The sequence below is a fragment of the Athene cunicularia genome (assembly GCF_003259725.1).
Source record: "Athene cunicularia isolate RWA chromosome 3 unlocalized genomic scaffold, athCun1 chr3_part1, whole genome shotgun sequence".
NCBI classification, from domain to species: Eukaryota; Metazoa; Chordata; class Aves; order Strigiformes; family Strigidae; genus Athene; species Athene cunicularia.
The window spans coordinates 14,276,857-14,296,333 of record NW_020799097.1 but is presented as its reverse complement, the minus strand read 5'-3'; positions in this window follow the sequence as shown (position 1 = coordinate 14,296,333).

Here is a 19,477-nt window from a genome sequence, read left to right as displayed (position 1 = left end):
GGGGGGGGGGGGATTGGTAGCAGAGGAGTGTGTTACGGTGTGGCCCCTGTGAGAAGTTTCTTGAAGGTCCCCTGGTTCTGAATTAGACCCGGCTCTGTGCCAAGGCTGAGCCAGTTAAAGATGGTGGCTGCGCCTCTGTGATAACGTATGTAAGAAAGAGAACCTGGGAGGAGGAGAGACAGTTGTGAGAAAGAGTTGCGAAGAGCAGGACACCTATGTGAACACTGAGGTCAAATGAAGGAAAGGAGGAGAAGATGGGGGGGAGGTGCGTGGGAGCAGAGACTCCCTGCAGCCCGTGGTGAGAGGGCAGGCTGTGCCCCCGCAGCCCATGGAGGGTACTGGTGAAGAAGGGGGGGAGAACCCCATGCCAGAGCAGGTGCCTGTACCTGAAGGAGGCTGGGACTCTGGGCAGAAGCCCCCGCTGTTGTAGTTCAGCATTGGGGGGGATCGCAACAGGTGGGAGGGATCCATGCCAGAGCATGGAAGCGATGTGACCTGTGGGAAGGATTCACATCAGAGAAAGATCATTAAGAACTGTCTCTCATCAGAGGGATCCCATGCTACAGCAGGGGAAGAGTGTGAAGAGTCCCACCTCTGAGGAGGACGAAGCAGCAGGACTCACCGCATCCTCACATTTCTTGTCCCTTGCACCACAGGGAAGGAGGAGGTAAAGAAATCAGGAGCAAAGCTGAGCCCAGGAAGAAAGGAGGTGTGGGGAAGTTTTTAAGATGTGCTAATGCCTCTGACTGTCCTACTCTCTCTGTTAAGTGCTGTTGCTGTTAGTGTTTGAATTAACCTGATGTTCTTTTTCTTCCCCAAGAGCCTATATTTTGCCTGTGACCTTAAAGGGTTACTCTTCCCACTCTGTCCTTATCTTGAATCCGGAACCTTGTTCTTTATTTTCTTCTCATTATGGAGGAGGAAGGTGCCAGTGAGCGGCTGCATGGTGCTCAGTTGCCCTCTGGGCTCAAACCATGACAAAATATCAAACAAAAGGTGGACAATAGTTCACTTCTTGCTTTAGAGTCACCTTGACTTTCCTGAGATATGTCAGATAATGAGTTTTACCCTATTCCAATTCTGTTCACATTATATATCTTTTTAATTCTTGAAAAACTTCAAAGGAACCACTATCTACAAAGAGAAATCTCTCAAATTTATTTTTGGTATTAAACATTTTTAAAAAAAGTTATATTTTTCTTTCTCTCTCTCTTCCCAGACACCACAGTGAAGAACTTCTTCCTCATATCTAATCTAAATTTACCCTCTTTCAATTTAAAACAATTACCCTACATCCTATCACTACACTCCCTGATAAAGAGTTCCCACGATCTTTCCTGTAGGCACCCTTTGAGAACTGAAAGACCACTACAAGGTCTCCCCAGAGCCTTCCCTTCTCTAGACTGAACAACCCCAAGTCTCTCAGCCTGTACTCATAGGAGAGATGCTCCAGCCCTTTGATCGTCTTTGTGACCCTCCTCTGGACACTCTTGATCAGGTCCATGTCCTTATTATGTTTGGGCCCACAGAGCTGGACACAGTACTCCAAGAGCAGAGTAGAGGGGGAGAATCACCTCCCTTGACCTGCTGGCCACACTTCTTTTGATGTAGCCCAAGATACAGTTGGCTTTCTGGGATGCAAGTGAATGTTGCCAGTTTTCCACCCAAGTCCTTCTCCGCAGGGCTGCTCTCAATCCACTCTTCACTCAACCTGTGTTTGTGCTTGGGATTGCCTTGACCCATGTGCAGGACTTTGTACTTGGATTTGTTAATCTTCACGAGGTTTGAATGAGCCCATCTTTCAAGCCTGTCAAGGTCCCTCTGGATGGGCATCCATTCTCTCCAGTGTGTCGACTGCACCACACAGCTTGGTGTCATCTGCAAATTTGCTGACGACACAGTCAGTCCCACCGTCCATGTTGCCAACAAATATGTTAAACAGCTCTGGTCCCATACTCACTCAGAAGAATACGCATGTCACTGCTCTCCACTTGGACACAGAGCGATTGACTGCAGCTCTCTGAGTGCGACCATCCAGCCATTGCCTTATCCACTGAAGGGTCCATTCATCAAATCCATGTCTCACCAATTTAGAGACAAGGATTTGTGCGGGACAGGGTCAAATGCTTTGCACAAGGCCAGGTAGATGACATCAGTAGCTCTTCCCTTATTCTCCAATGCTGTAACCCCGTTTTAGAAGGCCACCAAACTCATTATGCACTATTTCCCTTTAGTGAAGCCATGTTGGCTGTCACCAGTCACCTCCTTAGTTTCAATGTGCCCTAGCGTAGTTTCCAGGAAGATCATTCCCTGATCCTACCAGGCACAGAAGTGAGACTGACTGGTCTGTAGTTCCCTAGCTCTTCTTTTTTTCTCTTTTTAAAAAAGGGTATTATGTTTCCCTTCTTCCAGTCAGTGGGAACTTCACTGGACTGCCACAACTTCTCAAATATGACAGATAGTGGCTTAGCCACATCATTCACCAGTTCCCTCAAGACCTGCAGATACATGTCATCAGGTCCCATGGCCTTGTGCACCTTCAGGTTCCTTAGATGGTCTCAAACCTGATCTTCTCCCAGAGTGGATGGTTCTTAATTCTCCTAGTTCTTTCTTTTGCATTCTGCAACTTGTGCAATGAGGCTGGAGTCCTTGCCCATGAAGACTGGGGCGAAAATGTTGTTGGGTATCTCAGCCCTCTCCATATCTTAGGTAACCAGGTCTCCTGTTTCCTTCCAGAGAGGGCCCACTTTTTCTTTAGTCTTCCTTTTATCACTGACATTCCTGTAGAAGTTTTTCTTGTTGCCGTTGATGTCCATGGCTACATTTAATTCTATCAGTGCTTTGGCTTTCATAACCTGATCCCTGGCTGCTCAGACAGTTCCTCTATATTCCTCTCAGGCTACTTGCACTTGCTTCCATATTTGTAAGGCTTCCTAAATACTAAAATCCACATAAAATATATACGAGAAACCAGACATAGATGCTGTTCTGCAATCCAACCCAAAAGGACTACACATTATATTACATAATGTAGCAGAACTTCAGCTGAATGGAATGAGACTTCTGTACAACCTAATAGGAATGGTTTGCTGCCAGTAGATTGAGATCTATATCCCAAAAAGTAGCAAAAGAAACTCAAACTCTGGCACCCACTTTTTACGTGATGCTTTGTCAGAATGATTGACACCTTATAAATTTTGATACAAATGGCATAGTGAGAGCTAATTTGTGATTTTGATTCCTGAATAGGAAGAGACATGTCTCTTGGTCTTGAAATTAAGCATTTGGGTCTGAGAGCAAGGCACAATTTGAGGATCTGACGCTTTCATGAATGTGATTAATTTGAACTAATATAGATAATTAATAAAGTCCTTAACATTATGTGAAATAATACAGGCCTTGATATGCTTCAGTCTTAAGGGAGCTGACCCAAGTTAACAGCTCATTGTTTCAGCACCTCACCTCCTTTCAGCACCTCAAATTTGAAATCCTAGTGACTCCCTTTTGCTGAAGACTTCAGTTTCATTCTAAATAAGAAGAAAGCTGCTCACATTTTTCCTGGTTTATTTTCTTAGGCCATATAAGTTTAACTGGCTCATTTGAGGGGTCTAACAAAATGAATGGGTGCAGCTAAGAGCAGAAGAGAGAAATAGATGGAACAAGAGGGTATGACCTCCTCATTTTGATAACAGCAAACTGTTGGATATCTTTTCCATAAAGAGGGCTTAAGTCTGAACACCTAAAAGATGTATTTCCTCTGCAGATTTTTAACATCTTTACAGCACTCCAGGGGCTAAGTGTAATTATTTGAGAGTTAATAATTTCAAAGAGAAAATATCTATTTTCTTTCTTTGTTCTTCACTCTTCCTTTAAAAAATGTACTAAAAATATATACCGGAAAAACTGATAGATCACAGTCTTGTTCTCTTTATTGCAGCTGCTTATAACTTTTGGTTATGTCTCAAATAGCTTTCAGCATCAAGTGAAATATTAGTGATACAGAAACTCAACAATCCAGTGATATATTAGCAAAACCTTTTTCAAGCATGCCAGGTTGGACATAGTGCAGCTTCACAGTGCCAGGCATGCATAACCCCTTTGCTGGAGCTGGAAGGGCTACTCTGTTGCACCCTTGTAAGAAGGGCATGAGGCTATGAACCTGCCTCTCATCATGGCCTCGTAGGCTACTGCAGTCTGGAACGCAGTGTGAAGACATACATATGGTGAGTTTCAGTCATTACTGGTACAGGCACATACTATTTTAGTCTAGTTAACACATGCAGCAAATGTTTAAAACAAAGATACAGAGTAGCAGACTAGTAGAAGTATATATGGTAGCTCCTGAGATGGAATCTTTACTTTTATATGATCTCTCTCATGCTTTTAGTACATTGTAGTTTATTTAAAGATTCTGTGGGGTTTCCAGTCCCAAAATACCCCGGTTGTAACTGTTCTGCAGACACAGATTTAGTTGAAAAGGAGATGCACTTGTTGAAATTGTCTTTGTTTCTCTATAAAAACAGGGGATAGGAGATTCATCATATAAATTATTGTCCTGGTTTCAGCCAGGATAGAGTTAACTTTCCTTGAGCTGAGATGAAGCACAGTTGGAGGGTCGGTCCGATTGATCATTGGAGCATTCCATATCATGTGATGTCATGCTCAGGATATAGGCAGACGTGCTCTCTCACAGACCTCTTCGTGGTTTCCAGGTCAGCGTGACGGGATTTTCTGGTGTGGTCGGATAGCTGCTGGGATCGGGCTCTGTACTGGTCGCTGCTTGGTGAGCCACTGCTGCATTTTACCCATTTTGGAGTTCTATTGTTGCTGTTGTTTTTGTTAGTATTACTAATTTTTTTATTCAACCTATAAATTTCTTCTTCTGCCCCTTCTCTATTTCACCAGGGAAGGGGGGTGGTGAGGTGTGGAGGGGAGTAAACAACTGGCCATGTGGCAATTTGCTACTGGCTGAGTTCAAACCACAATGATCTACACCATTCACTTAGAAACATAAAAAAGAAAATTCAGTGTCCTCTAAAAAAAAATAAAAAATCAATCCTTCTTCATTTCAAAGGAACTACAGAACTTAATTTCTGAACAAGTATAGAAAAGAAATTGAAATGCCATGTTTTTCTCATTATATACCTGCATACTAGTAATGTACAATAAAATGTGATATTTGAATTAACTGTCCCATTGATGGATGATATGCATGTATTGTGTAAATGTTCAAACACACACACATATACACACATATATATTTCTTATTTTCCAAAAGGTTGCATATAGTATAGTGTCTAAAACAAGTAGAACAGAATTGTCTTATAATAAGTTCCAAGAACAGAAAAGATATGTTTCTTACCCTAAGCAGTTAATTTATCATATTTAATCCATTGTCTGAAGATATAATTCTGGCTTTATAGACTAGATTTATATCTGTAAATCCAATGAAGTTTAGGCCATAGATCAAAATTTTAACTTAAGAATTAATGGGATAAAACCTATAGATTTAGTGTTATTTTTAGGACTTCTAGCCAAAATCAGAGAATCACAGAATGATTGAGCTTGGAAGGGATACCTGGAGGTTATCTAGTCAAACTCCCCTGCTTAAGCAGGGCCACCCTGACCTGGTTGCCCAGGACTGTGTCCAGTGGCTTCAAAGTTCCAATCTCCAGTCAAGGCTGGAGACATCACCACTTCTCTGTGCAACCTGTGCCAGTGCTCCATCACCCTCACAGTGCAAAAGTGTTTCCTCATGTTCAGACAGAACTTCCCATATTTCAGTTTGTGCCTATTGCCTCTGGGCACCACTGAAAAGAGCCTGGCCCTGTCTTCTTTGCACTCCCATTTCAAGCATTTATACATATGGATAAGAACCCCCTGAGCCTTCTCTTTGTCACCCTTTGCTGGACTTTCCAGTATGTCCATAACTCTCTTGTACATGTTTTCAGAACTGGAAGCAGTGCTCCAGGTGTGGCCTCACCAGTGCTGAGTCAAAATGAAGGATCACCTCTCTTGACCTGCCATCAATGCCTAATTCAGCCCGGGACACCGTTACCCTTCTTTGCTGCAAGGGCAAATAGCTGCCTCATGTGCAAGAGGAAATCCAACAGAGTAAAATGCCTCCATAATTTTCTGCATTCAGGTGATGAAGAGAAAATAATGAAACATTTTTAAAGGATGAGATTTATCACAGAAGACTTACTATAAACTTTTTTTAACATGAATATGCATGAATAAGGAGTCCTAGTAAACAGGTGAGAGAACTGACACAGATTTTATGTTTGAAAAAATATTTTTCTGCTTCTAACTTCATACCACATTCATCTTTCAGTTGACCCTGAATTCCTTTTCTCCTTTTGTTGAGTTGATGGTTGTTTTGAGCTTTGTTTTCTTTGTGTTGCTTTGTTTCTATGACTTTGTTAATCGTTAACATTTTACTTCTGAGAAAGGATAATTGAATACCTAAAAAAACAAGAACCAATTATAGTTTTCACTGGAATAGTTTTCACTGTTGCCATCCCTTGACAACTGCTAGTAGGGTGGTGGAAAAGAATATTTATTTGGACTTTACTGTGAAAAAGACATTTATTTTTCTCATTTTAAACTCATTAGTCCTAGTTAGATGTCACTTATGATGGACAGGATGCTGTGAAGGCTCTTATAAATGGGATTTAAGTGAAATTTTAAAAATGTAGGTCCAAAACTATTATTGTTAAATCACACAACCAGCTGTCATCTAACTCTCTATGTACATTGTATTTTTAAGCTACCAGGGTGAAGGGATACAGAGTTGTGCCTCTGAGTTCAGAGCTTCAGCCCTTGCCAGGCTAAGCAGTGTGTGCCTTGCCTGCTCCTAACATAAGTCAACTTCCTCATTCGTTTCACCTACAGGTTTTCAGACAATAAAGAGCAAGTTATAATCACAAAATTTAGGGGGGTTCAAAGCTGGTGGTGGTCATGTAACAACAATACTCACTTACTTTCATGTCTATTCTCTGCCTAAGGGTATTCAATTCCATTTTTCCACATGGAAATGCTGTAAAGACTGCAAGGAATCTGTCAAAACTATATCACTTTTTAGAAGGGGTTAAAAGGACCTGAACCACTAGTGAACAGAAACTTAATGGTGGCATTGGAGATGTTGACCTTTTATTTCTCCGTACCTAAACTGATTTTAGCACTAGGGATCTCTTTGAACAAGCAGGAGAAGTGTTCAAAACAAGTTAAAATAACTTTCTCAGTCCAAGTGCCCTGATCTTACATTAAAAAGAAGAAAAAAGTGCTAGTATCTCTACTCTGAGTAGCAGGATATTTTTACGAACTTGCAACATCTCAGTGTTCAGGTTATAACCAAAAAGAAAAGAACAAATGCTACCTAATGTTTTGGAAGAGGGACTATGGAAATCTTTTAGTTACATGTTCAGGGCCACTCTTGCTTTGAGTAAGAGATAATTTAAAACTCAACAGAGTTACCCACACAGCATTACTCCATGTTTCTTCCCTCCCAGTTTGTGGTTTGTTTTTTTGTTTTTTTTTTTTTTTTTTTTTTTTTCCCAAGGAAGTAATATATCTGAATTTGTACAGGGAACACATTTGTTAAAGATGGTAGTGAAAAGGCATTTCAGAATGACCATCAGAAGGCAGCATATAATGACATCAGCAAGACTGGTTTTCAATTTTGTACATAGTAAAAGAATTCAGTCCAGAAACATGCTCTCTATTGGTCAGTGCTGACTTTCACTCTTTCTTTCTTCCTGTTTTTTTGTGTATGTGCATGAAGCAATGGGGTGTTCGAAATCCTTCCTTTTTCTGCAACAAGTTACAAGTTTAAAAGCAATTTCAAAAGGACAAATGTTAGAATATATCATTTATGTATACCAGATACTTTAGAATAAGACTCTCTAACTTGTCTTATCTAAAATTAATCTCTCAAGATATTTTAACAGTTGTCTTTCATCTATGGTACTCTGTCTCCATTTCAGCCCCTTATACCTCTTGTCATTTCACCCTTTCTCAGCTATTTTCTGAGTTTTCAGAAATCACAAGCACAAGAAGCAGAAATTCATGATACTTTCCAATAAAAGTTTGTTTTATTTTGGTTTGTTTTTTTTAATAAAATCTTTTCCACTCCAAGCTTTCAGACTAAAGCAACACAGATTTCTCTATAATTCTGTCTTGGAAAATGTTTCTTACGTGTTTTCTGTTTATGAAGAATATATAAAAGCCAGTCTGATTTTTGAAAAGTTATTCTTTCTCAAAGTGTGTATGCCTGTAAAATCATAATGTCCTTGATTAAGAAGCATATAATATCTGTAATCTTGGCAACCCACAGGTTCTCTGAAAGAGTCCATTTTGTGCCAGGTTCAAAGTGTATGAAGTTATAAGTGTTACAATGAAAGGAAGGTGATGACTCTTCAGGTAAAGTTATTAAAAAAAACCCATATAAAATTACTTCAGGGCTGTTTATTCAATAGAGGTGGTCTCACATTTTCAAATATAAGAATAAATCTTGCTGAGTTTGGTTACTTTTGTTCCCATTGATTTTAACTGACTCTGCAAGTAATCCAGCTGACTTCAAGGGATCCACTCAAATAAGACATATGTACAGGACTTAGAGGTAACTGTTAAAAATGTTTTAAAATTAATGTCAATTTGCTGTCTTTAACTGCTCCACTGGGAGCAACAGTTACTGTGACATACAGGCATGCTGACAAAAACTGCTCCTTATTTTTGTTCTCAGTTATCTGACAGGAAAGCGGGATGAAAGATTACCTCTTTGTCACATGACATGAGGTGTAGTCAGTTGACTGCAGCATTTCCTGCTGTAACTACCTAAAGGATTATTATTTTCATTATACTCTTTAAAGAGTTTCCAGTAGTGTGGTAGACATGAGAGTGGAAAACATGATATCACTGTGGTAATACAGATTTCAATCAGGACTTCTCTCTTTCCTTTGTCTCAAATACACACCATTATAAAGGTTAAGAGTTTTGTTTGATTTTTCATTCATTTAATATTTTTTTTTCCAGGAAGCCCAAAGCATTCATTTCAACAATGTGTTTCAAATCAACTGTGAAATAAATGATTACTATATTTTATTTGAATACATTTTCTCTGTTATAAATGTGATCAGTATTTTAAATCATTACCTCTAGAGGGGCATAATCTGGTCAATATTAAATATGCAGATTATCCTACTTATGTACATTCTGTAAGAGTCCCTTTCAATGAGGCATTAAAGAAGCAATAAGGCCGTAAGAAGCATTTAGCAGCCCTATTGAGATGGTGTCCTGGTGGCTTTCTCTCTTCCAGTAGCTGTCTTGACTCAGGCTAGCTGAGCAGCTGTGCTCTCCCCAGCAAAATCTGACCTCTCAGACTTTTGATTTCCATGGTAGAGATAGGGTTTCCATTAAAAATTAAACGTTCCAGCTGGAATGAAGAGCAGGAAATGAGGGCTGACTTACAAATGACTGCTTAGAGTGATAGAAGCTAATATTTAGGAGCTATTTAAATTTTGCAAATTTTATTTCAGTTGAAATGTTTTCACATTCCACCACCACTACACGAGGAAGCCCTAAAACCACTGCTTCACAGTAATGCTGTCCTCTTCATTAACGTTGTCTGGAATCTCTGCAAATCACCTATCTGATCATTCCAGTTACAGTTCCTGCCTTTTCATAGAATTATAGAACAGCCTAGGTTGGAAGTTGAAGTAACTTGGACAGACAACTGGCCCAAGCCAGAGTTGACCTACAGATGAATCCTGTATATTTTATAACGGAAAATCATTGTGCTAGTAGGTGCTATACCAAGTTATACCAACTCACTTATGCTGATGTAAAAAGTGCTAAAGTGTTGCCTCAAGTGCAGGACTTTGCACTTATCTTTGTTAAATTTCATGCTGTTCTTCCTAGCTCACTTTTCCAGCATGTCCATGTCTCTGTGTAAGATGTCTCTCTCTTTTGACATGCCCACCTCACCACCCAGATTACAGTAAACTTGATGAGGGCCCATCATCCACATCATTTATGAAGAAGTTGAACAGTGTGGGGACTAGTATCAATCACTGGGGATTCTAACTTGTGTCAGGCTGCCAGTCTGATTAATAACAATTGATCACCACTCTGAGTGTGGCCTGTTAGACAATTTCCTATGATCTCCCTGTCTCTTTCTTATATTAACTCTTTTTTTTTTTTTTTTTTTTTTTACCTCTGCAAATCAAATGATCAAAGATTCAGTCTTATCTTTCAGTCTTCTATTCTAATGATGATGGCTGTCCAAGACAGGGATGCAATTAAAACTACATGCAAAGTTGGAGGAGCAGTGCTTCCACTTTTCTAACACTACAGTGGGGATATTATTAAAAATAAAATAAAAAAAAAAAAAAAGATGAAAGAAGAAATGGCAAGGATTTTAAACAGGACACATAAAAGTTCAGAGTTTTAGAGCTGCCTAAGAAGCAACAAAATTATTTTTCCAGAAAAACTGTGATAGAAAGGTGTTTTCTTTTTTAATCTAAATTTTAAACAAAAATATTATCTATTAAATCACACTTTAGATTAAATTAATTAGACGTGGTGTCTAAATATTTTGCAGTTTGTGGTATGTTTGATGCATTTATATTTTTCTTCTTTTAATTTATACTTATATTAAGGAAATATAGTTCAGAATGAAAGAAAAACTTTATAGAAGCCAATAAGTTTATACTGAAAAATACATGTTGTGACTTACGAGTTCTGGAATAATGAAATACATATGGTAATGTGTATATGTGACAGTATATATGCAATAACATGTAATGTAATCAATCCACTATATACCACTGTTGTAGTTTATTAGCAGAGAATGCCAGGCAATATTAGAAGTTATCTGTTACTTTCAGTATTATTCTTCTAATATAATATTGTACTTCTTTTTTTTTCTTTTTATTTTGTTTAAAACTTTAACTGGGGTAAAATCACAGTTATGTTGATTATACTTAATGGCTTCTAAACTAATAATCTTTGATACATGCTAATGGTTTTAAGGTTCATATATGGTTTATATCTTTCAACACACAAGTTATAGATCAGTTCAGCAATCATCAACCTCTCCTAATTCTACAGCGTTTCTCCTGGTTCAGGTTATTGTATTAAGACAAGCACAACAGTGGAAGTAAACATCAGAAATAAACCCCACAAACTTTGGTTTGAGGCTATGTCAGAGAAGTTAAAGCAAAATGAAAATTCTTTGCATGATGCCCTTATTCTGATAAATCCTCAGAGGAGAGTGAGGGTGTAACTCATAAGGGAGAAATAGATCCCACCAACACAATAAATTCAAAAAAGCCAGCTCTGCATATCTGTGGAGTTACTGCAACCATGTATAAATATTTGTCATTGAGGAGACTATGTAGAAGATATATTTCTGATCCAAGCCATCCTATGTAATTTCCGTGAGAAGAGGAGGATGATGTACATCCCTGGCTACAGCCCAAACTTCCACTTATTCTCAACTTTTTCCACTAAGGAAATAATTTTGACATACAAAGATAGGACTTTTTGAGGTAACCATCTTGTTTCACTTCTGAGAAGAATCTTCCTTTCTATGTATTGTGGCCCTTTGAAAGCTTTATGATGAAAGTGAATGTGAACTACTCTATAAATTGTGATAGGTTGTACATATTATGGAGAAGAGATTAATTTTCTGTGGAAAACTTCACCCACAATCAAAAATATATGCTTTGCTAGAATAAAGTCAAAAAAATTCTGTGGTGACTGAACATATAAAAAAGAACATCTGCAAGTCCCGGGTGTAGAAACTGCCTCTGCAAGAATTTAGGAGAAGAAATGTGTCGATCTGCTCTGCAAGCTGGTCAATGCCATGAACTGCTGTCCATTCCAACAAATTTCTGATTTGTGGGCTGTGCTATAGCACTGCAACTTTTTCCAATCAAGGAAGAGCCACTCCAGGAGACACCTGAAGTCACAATGTCTGCTATTACTGCTGATGTTACTACTACTACTACCACCACCTCCTCCATCTCCTCCTCTTCCTCCTCCTCCTCCTCTACTGTGTTTCTATTTATCTGGCTGCTGCATTTTGTTTTCTCTAAAGGTGAAATCTAGCATTGCCCCGTCTGGAAAGGTATTCTTTTAGACTTCTGCAAGGAAATTTATCTCTGTATATCCTCATTCAAAGCAGAAAACGAAGAATTGGGTTGCATTTTTCTCCTGTTTGTAAGAATTACAATGACTATGTTTTCTGAAGATCTGGCCTTTTTCTTTCTGTGCCTCTATTCTTCATCTGTATAAAGGGATTGATCATGTGTTGCTTCTTCACAAGAATTTGGTGAGAAAAATATATTAAAAAATTTGGCTTGGGGAAAAGAATAAGAAAATAAAAATCTGAGAATTAGAATGAAGTGTAATTGTATTTTTAGTAATTCAAATGGCCCTTAATAGGACATATATTTTACTTAGAACATAGATTTGAAAAAAATAGCAAAGCTTTTTTTACAGAGAAACACCATCATTACAGATGAAAATATCTATAACATACAATAAAGACAAATGCAGCCAAATAAATAAATGATGGCTAATGTTTTAGATCCATATCAAACATGGTATTCCTCAACAATAAAATGGAAATGTAAGTGCCATTCCCGCAGCATGGGAAGACTGTGTTTGTTTGTTTCCACTTTGTATTTCCCTAAGGACACTTTGCTCCACTGGTATAATTAGGATGACATTTGGAGCTGCTGTATGTCAATGCAAGAGTAAGAGATGCTCTACAGCTTGACAAGAGATTATGATGTCAAGTCAATTGCTCCTGCAATATCAATATTTATTCCCTTGCTCCTTGTGTCGTTTTATTTTTGTTCCTCTTTTTCTATTACATGTAGAATAATATCTAAAAACTATCTTATTGCAGCATATTTCATTTTGCTTTAGACATTCTTGCTTTTTCCCTGTTAATTTTAATCTTAAATCCTTTCTTTCCCTTCTCAGGTGAATTGTATTTAACCCTTTCAGTAGTGCAATTACTTTCATATAATAGTTCTCAATTGATCTAACTTTTCTAATGATTTCTGTATGTTAATTCATCAAAGAGTGATGTCAGAACTATAAAATATTTTAATTGTTTCACTAAGAGTCAATATCATGGATACATACAATGGATATATATATAGTGAATAGAATGGTTATAGACAATACATATGTATTCACCATTAGTAAAGCAATTAAAAATAAAAAAATATCATTATTATTTAGATACAGAACTCATTAGAAATGTTGTACTAGATCAGCTGATGTATGGGGCTTGCTTTTAAACAGGCAGTACTTGTCAGCACCAGATATAGCATAACCTGAGATTCCTGAAATTTTATTTTTGTGAAAAGTAAGAGAACTGTAATTAACAATTCATTTGTATTTTCTTTTTGCAGTGTAGCAGAAAAAAATTACCCTGAAGTAGAGTCAGATTATGCAGTACATCCTGGTGAAAATTTCAGCATTGTTTCTGGAGAATAATGTAATAACAACAAAGCACAGTACTGCAGATACTGGAGTTCAGAGCCAGCAGTGAAGCAATTACATTTAATTGATATTAGTTTAGCCTGATAAATTTTCTTTTATATTTCCCTGATTTTATTATAGAAAAAGTAAGTATAATTATGCTCAGTATTACACTTTTTCTAAGAGAATATTTCACTGTCTTAGAGATATATATCTGTCTCTTTATAAGCAGAACAATCTCATACTGAAGTACAATATTACTGAGACGATTATTTTTTAAATGGATCAGAAAATGAGTCTCACAATTTAAGGGTCTGTTGAGCTTTAATGCATTAGCTCTTCTTTAAGAATTGTGTTTATTGCTCTATAACATCACCAAAAAATTTTTTGATATATTATCTGGTTAACTATTTATCACATCACTAGATGGCAGTGTCCCTTCCAGCCTTTATTTGTGTTTCTTTGCCTCCCCAAGACATCTAATTATGATTCATAATTGTTCAACTTCTATTAACCATGACCATGCATATTTATAATAATATATCAAATTTATTTACCTTCCCTAATAAACATCAAGTAAATATATAAAGAAATAATGATTTTTTCCTCTATATACTCAGTTTTACAGGTAATTCTTTTTGCCTTATTGTAGAGTGAGCTTTATGTCTGATGCACTATACTAGTGTACAGAGGTCAACTTGTGAAATAGTTTAACCTTCCTGAAATTACCTGTTATAATATCAAATTTGTCTTGTAATGTTTTTTACATTTACTGTCACTTATTACAGAATCACAGAATTGTCTAGGTTGGGAAAGACCTTGAAGATCATCCAGTCCAACCATTAACCTAACACTGACAGTTCCCAATTACACCAGATCCCTCAGTGCTATGTCAGCCCGACTCTTAAACACCTCCAGGGAATTGGGACACCACCACTGCCATGGGCAGCCCATTCAATGCCCAACAACCCGTTCTGGAAAGAAATGCTTCCTAATATCCAGTCTAAACCTTCCCTGGCTCAACTTGAGGTCATTCCCTTTTGTCCTATCACTTATTACTTGGTTAAAGAGACTCATCCCCAGCTCTCTGCACCTTCCTTTCAGGGAGCTGTAGAGGGCGATGAGGTCTCCCCTCAGCCTCCTCTTCTCCAGACTAAACACCCCCAGTTCCCTCAGCCGCTCCCCGTACGACCTGTGCTCCAGACCCTGCACCAGCTCCGTTGCCCTTCTCTGGACACGCTCGAGTCATTCAATGTCCTTTTTGGAGTGAGGGGCCCAAAACTGAACACAGGAACCGAGGGGCGGCCTCACCAGTGCCGAGTACAGGGGTCAGATCCCTTCCCTGTCCCTGCTGGCCACGCTAGTGCTGACACAAGCCAGGATGCCATTGGCCTCCCTGGCCCCCTGGGCACACTGCTGGCTCCTGTCCAGCCAGATGTCAATCATCCCCCCAGGTCCCTCTCTGACTGGCAGCTCTCCAGCCACTCCTCCCCAAGCCTGTAGCGCTGCTGGGGGTTGTTGTGGCCCAAGGGCAGCCCCCGGCATTTGGCCTCATGGAAACTCCTCCAGTTGGGCTCAGCCCATGGCTCCAGCCTGTCCAGGTCTCTCTGCAGTTTTAGCTGTTTGCACAGGGCTCCAGATAATTTTTGAAAACTAACTTCTTAGTAATATCTTTGTTATGTATAAAAAGAGGAGTAAGGCAAAGAGAGAGAGGGAGAAAATAATGGAACCCCTCTGGTAAAGCCATTGGTGCTAGTAGAAAGAGTCTCTGAAAGATGTTTATAAATTCAGCCTATTGAGACTGGTTTCCCATAATGCTTATTAGAGACATTTTCTTCCAGATACAACTGGAATGGTTATGGATGGCTTTGAAAGCAGCTCAGTTTGGGCACTTAAGAGTTGGGCAGCTAGAATACACTCTCTGTCCCCAATGTTTCTGGCAAGACAAGGATTTCCACAGGCTTATTGTATTTTGGGACAGCAATTCACTCATTCATTATAGCCTTGGAGCAATCCAACTCACCCATTTTAGATAGCTTGCTTATAACGTGTCCTGTAAACCTATGAAGACACCTGTCTTTATTAATAGCTATATTAAATGCACCAGCAAATATTTTACATATCTAAAAGTTAGACAGAAATAAAGTTCCTTTAAATTAGACTCCTCTCCACTGATTTAAACTGATTATGGAGGAAGCTTTGGCTAGATTTGAACTAAGTTTTGTGAATGTTTCCCCTAAATGACCCCAGGAGTTTTAAATTAGTCTGGAAGTATGTGGAAGCAAATGTATGTCTGTTTCTTTACCAAACGAGAACATCTGATGTTCACGATGTTTTCAAGTTCCACCAGAGAAGAGACACAACAAAACCAATTCTGAGTTACTGCTCTTACTTTGAACATGGGTATTTCTCTTTTTTTGTGTCAATTAGAATGTCATTACTCCTGTCTCTAAAGTTTTGTGTTCTGTCATAATTATGGTTTCATCATGACTGGGTGGAGCAACTCTGAAACTGTAGACAGTTTGGCCACAGTCTAAATAATTATGTTATTATTTCAATCTAAGCAATGAGACCTACAAAAGAGAAATTTTAATTTTTATCATAACTTCTTGTATTCAGTTTAAGTTGAAAACAAAGGTGAAACTTTCAGCTTGCAAAATAGGACACTTCAAAATACCTCTGACAATTATGGTGAGAACTTCAGTCCTTAATTTGCAGACATGTCTGTCTCAGTCACTTCACAAAACAGAACCCTATTGTATCTATCTGAAAGGTATCATTTCTTCCAAATGTGAGCATTCAAAACTGTATTAGCATAGTCAATGTGGTTAAAGAGATTAAAATATACTCTTTGTTGTTTACGTAAAGGTAACTTCATGGTGTATAACTGTTTTGCTGATTGAGGATACCAATTAAACTCAGACACCAGAGTGAAAAGAGAAGGCGTATTTTACTGGTGATAACCAGTGTAACAGTGTAATACAGAAAACATGCAGTAAGAAAAAGCATAATAGTGCACTTAAAGCAACAAACAGGATAAAACAGGGTAATGCATCAAATCATTACTACACAAGAGAGAGGAAATAGTGATGAAGAAAGATCCCTCACCACTCGCACACGTTCCCATCACCCAGCCCCGCAGTGGCCGGGCAGCCCCGGTTACAGCGAGGGTTTGCAGAGCCTGTCCCGGCAAGGGGGAAATCCTACGCGGGGCGTCCACCCACAGGTGAGGCTGCCAAAGTCGCTGTGAGCGGGTCCAGCCTTATATAGCAGAGATCGACAGGCCAGAATAGCTGGCACCTTTGTTTTGAGTGGAAAATTTCTGGTTTATTTCTCCTGTTGGATTCCACCCAAAGCCTGGCCAGGGCTCTGGGGGGGAAACCAAGGGAATTTCTAACAAGGCCAGATACTTGGGTTCTCAGCCTTGAACAAAGCTAAACAAGGGGAGTTGGATACATTCTCTCCTCACTACTGATTATATTCTGTCTAAGCTGCGTATTTCACTAGTGAGTTACATACTTTGTTAATGATTATAGACTAAGCAGCTTCAGCTTGGGGCCTGTTGTTCAGGCTCCAGTACTTCAACGTTTTAGCACTTTTTACATCAACATAAGTGGCCTGTTATAACTTGGTACTATACCTACTAACACAATGGTTTCAGTTATAAAATATACAGGATTCATCTGTAGGTCAACTCTGGCTTGGGCCGGTTGTCCAAGCTTTAGCACTTTGTTTGGTCCTTTGACTTACAGGTGAATCATGACTCTCAAACCATTTCTATGGTTAGTGACATCAGTTTTCGTTTATCAGTTGATGATGTCTCATCAGGCATGTCCTGATCCTATATCAGGGAGGGTTCTTAAATGATCCTAGGGGTGAATTTAAGACACAAATGAGCTTAGATGTCATATAACCTTGTAAGCTCTATTTCCTGTAACAAGCAATAATAGCAATAGGACAGAGAGAATAAGAAAAAGTCAGAATACCTAAGCAAGCAAATGGAAGAGATGCAGCAAGATCAGTTACTACCACCATTAATCCAGTGACATCCCGTTGTCTCAGTCTTGGTGCAGGTGATAAGGATGCTACAAGCTCCAAGCTCCCCCAAGAGAGACATAATGTCAAAATCCCAGCCCTGAGCCCTGAGAGAAGCATACACAGTCCTTTTATTTTCCCAGTCCCCACAATTCCTTCAAAGAGTCCACCCATTTCCATGGAGCTCATTGTCATATGTGCCACCCCATGATCTTCCATGTGCACATGCCCAGGTGTTCACAGTGGTCTCCACTTGGCTTGCACGCAAGCACAGTTTGGCAGGCACTGCCAAGGATGTTGCTGTTCTGGCATCAGACAATAACATGCATATTTTGTGAATATATGCAGATAGTTTCTCAGTGCTTCAAGGTTTGGCTTTATGAATGAATTTACCTACTTCCATAAATCTTTAGAATTGTAAGAATTGTTTGCATGTTTGCGCACATGCAAAAAGCATGTGCCCAAACTTTCAAATTCAATTGTCTAATGGCAAAAATCATAGGTTTTACTGAAATTCATTTATAAAAAAATGGGCTTACTTTCAAAGGTTATATGATGTATCTTGTTATTGTGGGATAGTAGCTACACAACAGTTCTGGCAAATAAAATATTGTTAAGATATATCAGTATGCAAGAAGCCAACTTAAAAGTCCTAAAGGCTTCTTAATTTCTGGTCAAGTTAAAAGGATTTTCAGTACTCACTTGAAACATTGCTTTTCTTCTAAAATATGAACTTGGCTTTGTTTTTTTGTTCTCTACAGGTTGTTGATATCAATCTCTTTATATCCAGTTTTTTAGTTCTTAATTTATTTTCATTTTGAGTCAACTTTTCCTTCATGTCAACCTTTCCCTATGCAATATTGTAGAGACATTTCATTTATACTTTACTATTTATGTTATGAAATTAAGTATAAATACAACTCTTCAAAATAAGACTTGTCTTTTTACTTTGTCTAATTATATTTGAATCTACATAGGAGTCAAATGAAAATGCTATTTCTTTTTCTGTGTTACAAGAAAAGATTCCTAGAGACTGATTTAGGATAAAAACTGTGAAAATAAAAAACCCAAACCAAGACTAAACTCAGCGGTCATTACTACACCGTTTATGTTACCTGTCACCCATTAGAGGAACATTTTTCACTATTAACGATGGAGGAATGAAATGTTTTTCACACCCATTGATAAAATTAATTTACATTTGAGGTGCTTTCAACTACTATTTCCATAACTGGCAATAGAGTCTTAGGAGCATAAAACCTTTGTTCTGGGAGTGTCAATTAACCCATTAAAACAACCCACATTTCTACTCTTACCTTTTGTTAATGTAGAATACTCCTACCTCTTGTAAACTGATGTTACTTTACAGGGACAAACTCATATTTTCCCTGTTACTGGAAGTAGTGGGTTCAGTTCTACCTGCAGGCTGGGAGGGTACTGGGAAGAGAATGGATTTTCATAACATTTTTGTAACATGTGAGGTAAAATTATGGACATGTAACATTTTAAATCTTCCTTTAACACCAAAGGATCAGTGATTCTTAGCTCTATTAACCATCTTTTTTCCTCTTTTTCATTGCCCAGTATTTTAGAGTCTCTCTAAGCATGTGTTGATGTATCTTTTATTCCTTTAAGTTTCTTTATTTAAAACTATTTCCATGAGCATCAACTCTTAATCTGCTGCAGAGGCCTGTAAACTATCGAGCACTTCCTTACTAATGTCTTTCCCCAGAGGATTTTTTTGCCGATTAATTTATTTTATTTTCACCTACATAACATTGTGTTGACTTGAGAGCTGATGAACAAATACATTATAGAAGTGGTTTGGAAAGGGGATGAGTAGGAAGTGTTGAACATTTCTTATTGCTGAAAAACTGGCAAGGTGACTTGAATTGTGCTACCTAGGAAGAGATAATTAAGGCTTGGGGGGGGGGGGGGGGGG